Genomic DNA, 14,280 nt, shown 5'->3' with positions numbered 1-14,280 from the left:
ATAGCCCAGGTTTATGAAAGCTCAAGGCACAATTAGAAATTTAGATCCCCTGTTTAAAAAGAAGCCCTTAGCAAAGACTCTTGAGATGTGTGGGGCTGAAATTTGGGGTTAAGGAACAGCCTGGTCTTGACACAGTGCCAACTCTCAACTATCGGCTTTAGCAGGAGGAGGGAAAGAAAGGGTGAATTAAATCCTCAGTTAATCCCTAAACCTTCTAACCAACAGTTTCAGCCTTCTCCTTATCCACGTCCTTTATCAGAGCTGCTATAATATAGCAGAAAAGGCTGGAGGGAGTTTTGCCTCCTTTTCCTTCTACTGTTGCAAGAGCTTGGATGAGGAGATGACCGTCCCCATCCAGTCCAGCCCTGGAGGAAGTACTGATGATCAGTGAAATGATGACGGGGCCAGGCCAGCAACAGCAAAGAGAAGGTCGGGAAGCTTCTGAGCCTGGTTAAACCACCAGCAAGCAAGATTGAATTCTAATAGAGGGGGATTTTATTATAGCTTTAGAAAAGCGTCAAGTGTCAAACAAGGATGGCTTTCACCTTATCTGTTAAGGAAATCATTGAATTTTTGAAAGAATGAAATAGCAAACTTGGCCTTACATTTCCATAGGAGTGTCACCAGGAAATTCTTCCTTTGTAGATCTCCTGATAGCCCAGAAATATACAGGGTGAAGGTAGAAGACATTTAGAATTAAGGTTCTTTCCTTTCATTGGTTAAAAAAAAAATACGGACAAGAGGCATGAAACGCTCAAATATGGAAAACCTGATCAAGCCATTACAGGCATGTGAATACAGGCAGCTCTGCTTCTATACATACCTGCAGTGCTGCTTTTCAAAAAGGTGGAGAAAAGCAGGTTGTTCAACTTCAGGTTACAGACTTCATATGGAATATCAATGAAAGACAGAAGAGCTTTAAAAATCCCATTTTCAACCTATTAGGAAAGTCAGGGCATATAAGGACCCACCTTTTCCCCCACCTAGAAAGATGGATAGTACAAATCCACAACAAAGAGGTCCTACTCTTGAAGTATGCTTTTCCCATTCAGAAAGATTAGTTTTACAAACCTCTCAAAAACTAGCTAATGCTCACAAGCTAAATCAGGAGGAGATGTAAAAATGCTTGACCGGCATTATCTGAAATCCTCATCCTATTAAAAATGGCTTGATTCAAATAAACTTTCACACATAAGCTGTGTTATATATCTCTCTTTTACACACTGGAACTTTCTGCCACGGGTTTTCTTCTTCTGTCAGTGTCAGTGGCTAAAGAGTTTCAACTCGTTCTAAAACATGGAATATTTTATCTAATACCACTTCCTCCCTCTTCACACATAAACATCATTCATCAGGAGGATCCGAAGGGAAGAACAGGTGGTGGGAAAAGGAAGGGTAGCAAGAATGATTATGATACAGTGCCATTTGTAGCAGAATAGATAACAAGTTACCATGGTCAGAGAATAATCGGTAGCCACTTCTATGCTAGTCTAGATTCCTTCCTGCTTTGGAAATAAGCACTGGCTAGATATTTTGAGTCAGAGATTTCTGCCTTGGAGGTTTGATGAACATGTCAATATCCAGCAAGATAGTCACCTTAATGAAGTCACTGAATAGCATATTTTTAATTCAAGCCCTCAGCCATACGTTGAATGCTCAGAGGATGACCGCCACAATGTGTCAAGCTTCTGGCCCCTTTGTGAGTAGCGTTTCCCTTCCAGAGAAATGAGGAAAAGCAACTGTACAGTCAAGCACTACACCCTGCAGTGCAAATTCCCTGCTGACTGTAATTTCAGAAAAAGAAGAACAAAATCAAGTTGCGTTATGGTGATTGGGATAAGTTTGGGGGATGAGTTAATTCTGATAAATTTCCAAAGTTTATGCACTCTCCTTAAAGTTTACAAAATGATTTTATACCCACAATCTCATTTGACTTTTTTTTTTTTTTTTTTTTTTGCGGTACGCGGGCCTCTCATTGTTGTGGCCTCTCCCGTTGTGGAGCACGGGCTCCAGACGCGCAGGCTCAGCGGCCATGGCTCACGGGCCCAGCCGCTCCGCGGCATGTGGGATCTTCCCGGACCGGGGCACGAACCCGTGTCCCCTGCATTGGCAGGCGGACTCTCAACCACTGCGCCACCAGGGAAGCCCTCATTCGACTTTTCTGACTACTTGCGAAGTTGGCTAAGTACTCACCCAATTTTCTATATTTGGAAACTGAGGCTCAGAAAAGTTAAGTGACTTACCTTGGGCCTCACTGGTTAGAAATGGCCTTTGAACAGGGTCTTCTGACTCTAAATCACTTTCATCTCATATACATATATGTAAATATATATGTATATATGTATGTATGTGTAGGTGTGTATGTGTATACGTGTGTGTGTATGCAGATGTTGACAGTGGTGTCCTACTGGTTGGAGGGGGACGTTTACAGTAAAGGCAAAAGAACAGAAGGCAGGCTACCCAGGTTTTATGGTGGGTATATGTTACCTGACAATGGAAAGTCTCTTATTTTAGTCTACAACTCCTTTGTCTCCCATCTTTGTCGTTTCTAAAACCGTTTTCAGTGCCAAGGAAAAATAACATAAAAGCCTAGGTAATCGAGATCCCTACTGCAGCAGCCTGGGAAGGGCCTCTTAGGGCATCTGAGCAGGGCGTTGGCCACGTTCCTTTTTTCCTCTCCAGGTGTCTAAATGAGAGCCGTCTGCCGGCGTCTGAGTACCGGCAGCAGCCGCCGCAGCAGCAGTGGTGGCGGCCCCAGCTGCTGTAATACTGGTGACGGGCCCCCTGCACAATATATTAGGTGAAACGAAAGCAGAAGCAAGAGAGGGAGTATCAGAGCTGTCTGAAGCATCATTCCAAATGGTATGGATTTAACAATACTTAATTTAAAAAACACCAGCTTGGACAGGAGCAAGCTGTTAACATTCAGTGTGCTTTATGGCAGGAAAGAGTGAGCTCAACTCTCGGAATTTCTCTCCCCGGGGAGAGTGCCTTACAGCGTTCACTCCGGAGCCACCTGTCTCTTCCTGAGGCTGGGCCTTCTCGCTTGGCCCTCTAGTTGCAGTGACTGTGGTCAAGACAGGGCAGAGGGTCTTCTGGAAAGAACTCAGGGGTGGGAAGTGATGGCGAGCTGGGTAGGGCCTCATCTCCCCTCTTGAAGGAGGTGGCTACGGCAGCACCCAAGTCTTACTGTCCTCACGGGCATGTGTGGAAGTGGTTTGATTCCCCTGACTAATTCTGAAAATTAAAGAGAGAAGAAACAGAGTGAGGATGAATGAGATCAAGCTACTGGAAGCCGACTGCTAGTCTCAGGGGCAGAGCTGGGACTTGAGCAGGGGTCTGTACGATTCACCTAATAGCCATTTAACACCCAAGCAACTGGAGCATTCGTTACCATTTTCAAATCATCTTTCACACGTGACCTAACGCGATATGAACAGAAACTCTATCAGGTAGAGAGTGATTACTATCCTCAATTTATAGATGGGGAAACTGGTGCCCTTCTTGATAAGTGGGTTCATCATAGTTACTTATTAGCAGGTGGGAAATTGGAGCTCTATCTAAGGTTGTTTGACTTTCCTCTGGACAACTCTCTGAGAAGTTGACGAAAACAGCTACATGTATTGAGAGTCTCCTACATGCCAGGCACTGTTCTAAGTACTTTCTATTTATTATTTCATGTAATCCTCACAAAAACCCTATGAATAGGTACGCATTATCCTCATACGGATGTTATTGCAGGTAGATTAGTTGTCAACATTCATCACCCAGTGCCTTCTTGAAACGCAGAGGCCTGAAACCTAGAAACTACATTCCCCAGACTCCCTTGCAGTTAGCATACCGGATGCAGTTTTTTTTTTAAAAGGGCAAAACATCTATACAATTTGAGGAGAAACCAGAGTATATGGATGCAATTTAGATTTGGCCGAGGCAGAGACCATGCTTTGCTCTCTGTACTTGTAAAAATGGCTACAGAGCAATGTGGCTTGCCTGCAACCACGCTAATCAGTCATTACTTTTGTGGGTGTCAAGAGGCAGGCCTGGGACATGCAGTTTTTTAGCTGGATCAGAGAAGGGGGTGTGTGGCTATGCAGCCCTTGCATTTCCACTGAGCAGGTGACTTCCTGGCTATGGAAGAGGCAGCAGCTCCCTTGGTAAACTTCAACTGCACAGTAGCACGAGAATCTTCAGAAAGCTCAAACTAGTCTTTTTCACTGACAATTCCAATTTTCTGTGAGTTAACTAATACCTTATAACACTTCCTGCTTAAATTAGCAAGAGTAAATTCTGTTGTCTTTACAGAAACCTAGACCGATTCTTTAACAGAGGAGAAAACTGAGGCATGGAGAATTAAATTACTTGTCAAGATCACATACCCAGAGAGGGGAAGGCCCAAGATCTGAACCCAGGTCATCTGTGTTCATAACCACTAGACAGCACTGCCTCTTTGTAGAGCAAAGGGCCACAGGAGTTCAGAGAAGGGAGAGGTCATTGCTGGTCTGAGGACTCAGTGAGGAATAAGAATCCAAATGGAAAAAAATAGAAATTGAAAAAGACCTTGAGATCTAAGGAGACTTTTAGGGATGCAAAGAAAAAGGGAAAGGCTGTGCAAGCGAAGAGAACACGGTAAACAGAGAGAAAGCAGGGACACAGGAGACCCATGCTTGACTCACGCTGACCCGCTATTTCAGGCTGCTTATAGGGTAAAGATACGTTTTTTAAATTCTTTGTCCCATTGTCTCAGATCCCATACTCAGTGATCTCCCCCTACAAAGTGTCTAGCACTGCATGTTACATATGGAAGGCGCGCGACGAAATTTAAAATTTGATTTGACTCACCTCTCGCTTCCTGAAGCGCTAGGAGCCTCTGCTTACATCTCTTCCTATTGTCTACAAGGCTTAATTCAGGGCTTCTCACACTGTAGGGACTTGGTTAGAATCTGTGACCCTGGCCAGCAGCAGAGAAGAACTCTAGTGGCTGCTTTGTGGAGGGGAAAGAACCCAGAATTTGGAGCCAGACGGTCCCAGCTGTTCTAGTTACTACCAGCAGGGCTCTAAGGACATAAATTGTTGAAAGTCCCTGAACCCACTTTTTTGTTTGTTTGGTTTTTGTTTTAAGCTGTTAAATGATGAGACTACTGTTCAGGACTGCAGGGCTGTTGTGGGCAGTGGAGCGAGGGGTTTGCAGAGTCTGGCTCAGAGCTTGGTACTAAATAAGAAATCGATAAATCTTTACCAAGTTAGGTGGTGGCTATATGAGTATCCATTGTACATGTCTTTCAACTATTCTGTGTGCTTGAAAATTCTAATAAAATTCTGGGATAAAATCATTATCATAATTTAGATTCTAATTCTAGGACACCCTCCTCCCTGGAAAAAACAAATAAACAAACAAGCAAGCAAACGGATTAACAGAGCACTGAACTGCATTGGGAGGATGGAATTATTCATCACCTTCAAACTGGTGGTTCTTGTTCTTCCTTTTTCTACATTGCTGGGGTTACATCATGGATCTCAGAGACTTGTTATTGAATTAGAGTCAACAAAACACTTATTAAGCACCTACTGTGTGCAAGGCATGATAAATAGAGAATTCTGGCAACAGACAAACTGTCTTTCATCGCCTTCTTGACATAGAGAGACATCAGTTTAATCTTCAAGGTTTGAATTATGGTTTTAATAGTCACATATTAAACCCAAGTGTAATATATAAATCCAAGGCCCTTGATTCTTAGTTCAGTACTATTTCCATGACATCATCCTCTACAGATAAAATAATTATCCCAGAGCCAGACAAGAGGTGAAGGGGTGTGAACAGATTTATAGACAATATAGAGACAGCAGGATTAAAATGCAAAAGCCAAATTCCTCAGCCTGGCATTCAAGGACCTCCCTGACCTGCTTCCTGTCCCAGGATAATAGAAAGTCATGCTCCAGACCAATTGAAATACCTGATTTACTCCAATACTCCAAATCCTCCCACTTCTGTATATTTGTTCGTCCTGTCCCTTCTGCCTGGAAGATCCTTCCTGCCACCTCTGCTTCTCTAAAAATCCTTTTTATTCTTTAAGGTGTAGACAATGTCAGCTCCTCCACAAAGCCTTGTACATAATGGGCATTAGATAAACATTTGTTAAATTAATACAGGCATTAATTAACATATGCTATGTCTACAGATACGGTAGCAGGAAAAAAGAAAAACAAGAGGAAGAAAAGCAAGCAGAATTACAAAAGAAAAGAAAATATAGTCTCTAAAATCTAAGGGAAAATGTAGATGACATTTGAAATAAAACTTGAATTTCAGAACAGCAATTAAACTATGGAAAATCATAGAACTCTTCCTCTAAAATAAAATAGATCATTGTGCAGCCTTCAATTTTATTCCCATTATATAGCTTGCTGACACCAGCTAGATGCATAGTTTCTCTGTTAAGTTACAAAGATTATCTCCTATCACAATGATAAATACTGTCAAAGAAATATCTAAAACTATCATATAGTGAAATACAAAAAAAGAGCCTCTAACTGAAAATAATTTATAATACAGTTTATTTTTTCAGTTTCTGAAAAGGACATGAGGTTTGTGGGTAAAACTGGATGTTTTCTCTTTCCTACTTGAAAATGTGGTAGGCCTTTCTTTGGAAGACTTTCATGAGGAATATGGAACTTGGTAAGCATAGCCAAAGGAGAAAAAAAAGGATAACAACGTAGAGAATTGAATACAAGCCAACAACAACAAAAACATGACTAAAATGCAGGCGTCCTGAGGGGAAAATCAGAGGTGTGATTGGCAGAAGCAGGTAAGAGAATTCAGAGATTTATCTTTTTCACATGTGCATTTCCTAGAAGTTAAAATCCAATATTGGTTTCCCAGCACAGAAACTAGTAGTTATGGAAAGTATAGGGTTCCAAGGCTAAAGGGGAAAACCCCCCCTCCTTAGACATGATTGTAGAGTGGAAGCCAATCACAGAAGCCTTTGGGAGCCGCTGGAAGGCACACAAGTCCTGGCCTGGAGGTATGTTTGCATTTAAGGCCAGAGAGCGGAGGAGGGAAATTTGCTACATATCACTTGACAATACTCTGAGGAGTAAGGCCAGTGGGGGCACATCTAGGATGTACAAAATAAAGAGGCAGCAAGGTCCAAGGCACACGACTATGCAGGTTTTGTCATGGTCTGCTCTAGAGAGGTACATTCTAATCAAAATGGTCACACAGTCCTAGTTTTGGGTTTTGGTGTTTGGTTACATGTCTTTCCTTTGCCCCCCGCCCCAGCTCTCCTTCTGTGGCCCCCTCACTTTCTATCAGTTGGACTGGGATAGAAACACTCTTGCCGGGGACTTCCCTGGTGGTGCAGCAGTTAAGAATCTGCCTGCCAGTGCAGGGGACATGGGTTCGAGCCCTGGTCCGGGAAGATCCCACATGCCGCGGAGCAACTAAGCCCGTGCGCCACAACTACTGAGCCTGCGCTCTAGAGCCCGCAAGCCACAACTACTGAAGCCCGAGTACCTAGAGTCTGTGCTCTGCAACAAGAGAAGCCACTGCAATGGGAAGCCCGCACACCACAACAAAGAGTAGCCCCTGCTCGCCGCAACTAGAGAAAGCCCATGCACAGCAACGAACGGATAAAGAAGATGTGGCACTTATATACAATGGAATATTACTCAGCCTTAAAAAGAAATGAAATTGAGATATTTGTAGTGAGGTGGATGGACCTAGAGTCTGTCATACAGAGTGAAGTAAGTCAGAAAGAGAAAAACAAATACCGTATGCTAACACATACATATGGAATCTAAGGGAAAAAAATGTCATGAAGAGCCCAGGGGTAGAACGGGAATAAAGACACAGACCTACTAGAGTATGGACTTGAGGATATGAGGAGGGGGAAGGGTAAGCTGTGACAAAGTGAGAGAGTGGCATGGACACATATACACTACCAAACATAAAATAGATAGCTAGTGGGAAGTAGTCGCATAGCACAGGGAGATCAGCTAGGTGGTTTGTGACCACCTGGGGGTGGGAGGGAGGGAGACGCAAGAGGGAAGAGATATGGGAACATATGTATATGTATAACTGATTCACTTTGTCATAAAGCAGAAACTAACACACCATTGTAAAGCAATTATACTCCAATAAAGATGTTAAAAAAAAAAAGACCCAACACAGGCAAAAATAAATAAATAAATAAAATATAAATTAAAAAAAAAAGAAACGCTCTTGTCAGTAGCATTGTAAATAGAATGGCTTTGAAGCAGAATGTTTACTGTAATCATATACATTTACTTCCGCTCTCATCATCTTGGTTTTTAAACTCTAGCCTGTATTTTAAAGGAAAGAATATTTTAAATAACCTATTTGCGGCAGAAATATTAAATAATATCTGTCATTCTTTTTCTGCTTTGGTAATGAATACACAGTACCACCCAGAAAAGAGACATTCTGAGCCTCTCTTGCAGCCATGTGTGACTATGTGACAACATTCTCATTAAGGAGATGTAAATGGAGGTCTTGGGTACAATTCCAAGTAATGTCCTAAAAGAAAAGAGCATTTCCTCCTTCACTCTCTCCTCCTTTTTGTGGCTGGAATGATGATGAGAAGGCTGGAGCAGCCATCTTGGACTGAGATAACCTTAAGTGGATGTGATGCCCCAGAGACAGGGTCCTGACAGCCCGACACTCTGGAATATCACAGTGCTCCTGGATTGCCTACCTCCAGACTTCTATGAGAGAATGTGTTTAATACAACAGGTACGTATTAACATAACTTATGGAGGGCAGGACTTTGCAAAACTATCAAACAAACAGAGGCCAAGCTATACAGTATAGTCCTCTGTCAGCTTAGACCATCAGAAAGCTACAAGCCTGGCCCATTTCATACTGGTCTCATTCAGAACTGCCTTAACAGTTCTCTGAATAAACATTATGCCCCTGGATTTGACTAATGGCTAACATAGAAGTGTGTATATGTGAAATACTCTTGAGATCTTGTAAAATTATCTAGGACAGTTTTGCCTATATAGATCAATTATATAAGAATTCCCATGGCAAATTCTCAGCACATATTGGTCAAGTACAAAAAGCATGTCTTTGACAGGCTGGTAGGTTTTATTTTTTTGTTAATGAGAGTAATGTAACTCCCTGAGTTTCCATCTTTGCTTTAGCTACTAGGAAGCTCAGAATAAAAATTTGGCCTTAGGGGCTAAATCTTTCCTCAGCCTATGGTTTTATCTTTTTTCCTTGATTTTCACATTTTAAAAAATCTCATGTAAGTGGCTTGGGTTTTGTTTTGTTTTGTTTTACACTGCAATTTTATTCTAAACAACTTTTCAATGTGTTTGGGAGCTGGCTATGCACCACTCTGAAGGAGATGGTGGAATAAGAGAATGATTTTGTGATGATGAAAACACTGTTTTTCCTTATCCTTATGGGGACTAAACTCATTTTTGTTACCATCATGATTTATTAAGCTTTCCAAGCCTATTCTACCCTTGCTAAGGTTTATATTTTGCTATCTTTAGTTATTTGGAGGAACTTTATAGTTATTTAAGAAAACTTATTCGAACTGTATTATTCTTTCTTATATGTTACTTCCATTGGTATAATGCCATTCAAATGGAAAAATTAGTTTCCCCCAAATCAAATTTAATATCTTAGTAGAATTCATAGAACAATACTACAATTTCATTTGTAGAGGTTCTATTAATCAAATTTTAGACTTAGTTGAAATGATTTTCTACTATTACAGACAATGCATATGGGGGAGAGGTTGGCCATGTCCCAAGTCACCTGATTTACTGGACAATGTACTATTTCCATCTGGTTCTAGTTGACTCAGTTGCTCAGAGCCTCAAGTTAGTGAAGCTTGGGGTCATGGGGGCACTCTTGCCATACACTGTACAAATATATTACTGGTCTCAAGAAGGCTAGGAGAAAGTTAATGAATCAATTCCAAATCATCACTACAATTAAAAGAAAGAACAACAGCAACAAACTACTCAAACTAGACTGTAAGCCTTGAAAGCAATGTCTGTGTCGTGTTTGTTCATTCCCAACGTTTGGCACAGCTATCTGGCACACAGTAGGAGTCCAATAAACATTTGCTGAATATATGAATTAAAAAAGCACAAGTTTGATTCCTCAAAAAATTAAACATAGAATTACCATATGATCCAGCAATTCTACTTCTGGATATATACCCAAAACAAATGAAAACAGAGACTCAAACAGATACATGTATACCCATGTTCACAGCAGTGTTATTCACAACAGGTAAAATGTAGAAGCCGCCCAAGTGTCTGTTGGCAGATGAATGGATAACCGAAATGTGCTTTTCACCACATTTACATATATACATAGAATTTACATACAATGGGATATTGGATGAACCTTGAAGACATGACTGATTCCACTTATATGAGGTACCTAGAGTGGTCAAATTCACAGAGACAAGTAGAATGGTGGTTGCTGGGAGCTGGCGGTAGGGAGGAAGTGGAAAATTAATGTTTAATGGGTATAGAGTTTCAGTTGGGGAAGGTTAGAAAAATTCTGGAATGGATGGTGGTGATGGTCACACAATAATTTGGATGTACTTAATGCCACAGGGCTGTGTTCTTAAAAAATGGCTAAAATGGTGAATTTTAGGTGATGCATATTTACTACAACAAAAATTTTTAAGGAAGAGAAAAAAGAATATGAAAGAAATATTAATTTACCTGTGTAAAAGCAATCCCAATGAAAGCCCTGATATGAACTCCTAATCCTTATAACTGGGAGTCAGTGTGACCATGGATATGTTGAACCCTGCCTGATGACTAAATTTCCTATAAGTTAAGAAAATAAAGCGAGCACAAGCTTTACCAAAGCTACATCAAAAATGCCACCCTCACTCCAAAGGAAAGCAAATATTAGGGAAGTATTTCTCTGGACTAAGTTTTCACATATGTAGATTAGATTTGGTTCTCTCAGTTTAAATGTAAACGAGGCTGGACTCCCAGGGCCTGTGCACTCCCAGGGCCTTTGCACTCTTCCTGTTGTCTCTCGAACGTTCTCCCTCTCATTCTTCTACTGATTCAACTCCAAGGGTTCCTCACTTTCATCTTAAAAGTTCCTCAGAGAGGCCTTCTTAGATCTGTCAGTCTAAATTGGCTTTTCCTGTTGTTTGTTTTCAATGCTTCTGGCACAGGACCTATCACAGTTCACAGTTATTATTCATTTGTATTTAAATTTATTTGTGTGATTACAATTTTAACGTCTCTCTCCCTCATTAGATTGTAAGCTTCATAAGGGCAGGAACCATGCCAGTCTTGTTAACCACCACATCCTAGTATCTAGTACAGGGTTGAGCACATAAGTAAGGGTTCAATAAGTCCTTGTTGAATGAATCAATTTATTTCTAAACAAAAGTCTTCAAAGACTTTGGTACCACTCAATTTCTTAAGCTGAGTAATGGATAATAGGCACTTTTTAAATACTTTATACACATACACATGTATTAATTTATACCTATATTATGTATACCTTAAACACACACAGACTTTTTATATATGTGTGGATTTATAAATTTACTTTTATTTTATTTATTTATCTTTACATTTATTTCCCAACTGTTAATCAATGGGCCAAGGAAGTTGAATGTTATTTCCTTGTGTCTACTCCCTTCCCTGCCTGCTATCTCAAAGACCATTATTGTGGTTCAGCATCTTGTTCTAGTTCTCCCTTCTCTCAGTCCTGAGGTCTGTGTTTGACAGGTTAAGACAAGTAGCTCATTGCTTTGCAAATGAATGCAATTTCATTTCTTCTTTCATTCTGGGATACCAGTTTAATAATGATACTGGTTGGGTAGATTAATGAGAAGGCAAGGAAAATTCATCTACTTCTACCTTATATATGGACAAAAATGATGTACTGAACATGTCCATTAGTAATGATATAAGAACCAAAACGATACAGTTTGCTCTCCAAATCAAAGAGAAAAAGATGATGCGCATTAAATATTTTTATCATAATATTTTTCGATATAGGTTAAAATCTGATATTTAACAAAATTTGATTCTGATATTTACTAAAATCTGCACATTTGTGTATTATGTTTCTTAGAACTAACATTTATTTTGCTTATTCATTATGTCACTCTTTTTTGAAACACAATATTCCCTTTGAGGATGCGGTATAGGAAGACTTGTTTTAAAAGTTATACTTACTAAAAATTCGATTGGAAACAAGTATTTAATTTTCCTTGCAGAATGACAATGTATGATACCTTTAAATGGCCAATATTACCATTCATAGGCCAACATAATGTTTTTAGGAAAAGTTGGCAAAAGCAATCCGTGGTGCCATTTGCTTCAGGATTCTATATTCCTCCTTCTCTGGAGGGTGATTTCCATTGAAACGTGAGTTTGCTCATCGTAGACAAGGATGTCATCCACCATGTGTGTTACAGCCGAATAGGTCTGCTGTTTAGACTTCAAAGGGTTATCCTGGAGACTTCTGAGGATGATCCGAAGTAGTATTTTCACAGGTCTGTTCAAGGAAGAGCTTACTTTTGCAAAGAATGAAAGCCATGAAAAGAAGCTGGGGGTAGCGATGGTACCTCGGTGTAAAACCTGCATGTATACCTAGTAAAATTTGGAAACTGAATTCATTCTGCTTCAGATTTCATTTTACCCCCTATTAAATCAAAGTACGACACAGGTATCACAAAATCTGCCATAAATAATTCTTCACAACCGTCTGCTTCACTTCGAGTGCCCTGGACTCTCTCCAGCCATAAAACGTGGATCTACTTTTACCACTAAAGAGGATAGTTCCCCCTCGGTTAGGCCCGAAGAAGTTGAAACTGAAAAGGAGCTTGTTGTTGAAGCAGTTACTCTGCGTGCCACATCTTATACAACAAACAAACAGGAGTTTCACCGTGGAGCTAGGCAAGTCCTTGAAAATCTTGACAAGATTTACAAATAAGACACGGTGTTTATTTATTACTATAAAAACTTTCCATTGTGCTCTCCTTGGTAATGTAATATGATGTATATTTTTGCCAAGAATAGGGTGTGGTTGCTCCGTGGCTTAGCCGATCATGAAATGTCATGCCTAAGACTTGAGTCAGAACATCAAAACAATGCAACTCTGGAAGGAGAGTGCCAACAGTCTTCCCACTTCTGCTAGATTCAACTCTATTCGAGTTGGGAGCATTAGAAGGTTTTTTCGTTACTATGTCTAGTCATGACTCCAAAAATATTCTCAGCAAAGCTGGAATATGGTACTTGCTTGCTTGTGCATTATAAGGATATCTTCTCTCCCTGCAGCCTGATATCCTCCCACATTCCTTCTATTCCTCTCTTCCATCCTTGTTTCTTTGTCAATTAAACATTAAACATTTCTTTGTCTTAAACATTCATCTCCTTAGTTCTGTTGGAGATTTGGGAATCAAATTTTTTCTTTTTTAATTTGACATAGTTCAATACTTTCCCAAGGAGTCTGATGAACTAAGCCAGATTGGGGGGCGGGGTTCTCTACTCATCATAGGCCCTCCTGGTATGTAAGTTCCCTGAGTGCAGAGACTTGGTTTTTCCCATTCACTTCTGTAACTTCAGGGTCTAGAATAGTGCGTGACAGAGCTAAGGTAGTCAGTAAATATTTATTGAATTAATGAATAAAATAACTAGTGAGGTAGGGTTCAAAGTACAACAGAGGACTTGAAGTCAAAAGGTCTAGGTCGATGCCAAGAAACTACAGCAAATATGTCCAATAAAACACTAATAAAGTCTATCCAATGAAATACAAAGGACGCATTGTTTATAAGGTCTGATTTCCTGGATAACATAATTTGTAATATAAAAAACAAGCATTTTATATTTCACGATAACATAAGCTGCTTGAAAGCAGATACTACATTCTCAAATAATATTTGATGAATGTCTAAATAATGGAAAATCCATGCCCACAAGACTATCGTCTCAGGCAGAAGCGTGTAAGGCTTCTACAATTCAGTTATTATTTCTAGTATTTCTATAATACTAAAAAACTTAGTCCTGTGTTACTTCTTAAAACATAAAATTTCTGTTTGTTTAAAATATATCTGCTCATGGCAGCAAATAACTGTTTTTTATAATATTGTTGATAAGGGAACGAGACTCATGCTCTGAACTCCTCAGAATGGGCATGGGAATATTTTTGTCATAAAATCAAAGGGCTGGACTAGATTTGCTAAAGTCTCTTCCAGCTCTAAAATTTTATGACTCTGGACTAAAAAAAAAAAAAAATCACCCATGGGGAAGTAGTGT

General features: G+C 40.0%; 1 protein-coding gene across 1 annotated transcript in view; it reads right to left on the bottom strand.

The window, feature by feature from the left end:
* Positions 1-14,280, bottom strand: part of ADAMTSL1 (ADAMTS like 1) — a 1,021,102-nt gene that overhangs the window by 471,382 nt on the left and 535,440 nt on the right. The gene's annotated exons all lie outside the window — the stretch shown is intronic.

The sequence above is a fragment of the Globicephala melas genome, chromosome 6 (genome assembly GCF_963455315.2).
Source record: "Globicephala melas chromosome 6, mGloMel1.2, whole genome shotgun sequence".
NCBI lineage: Eukaryota > Metazoa > Chordata > Mammalia > Artiodactyla > Delphinidae > Globicephala > Globicephala melas.
This window is presented reverse-complemented; position numbering and strand designations above follow the sequence as displayed.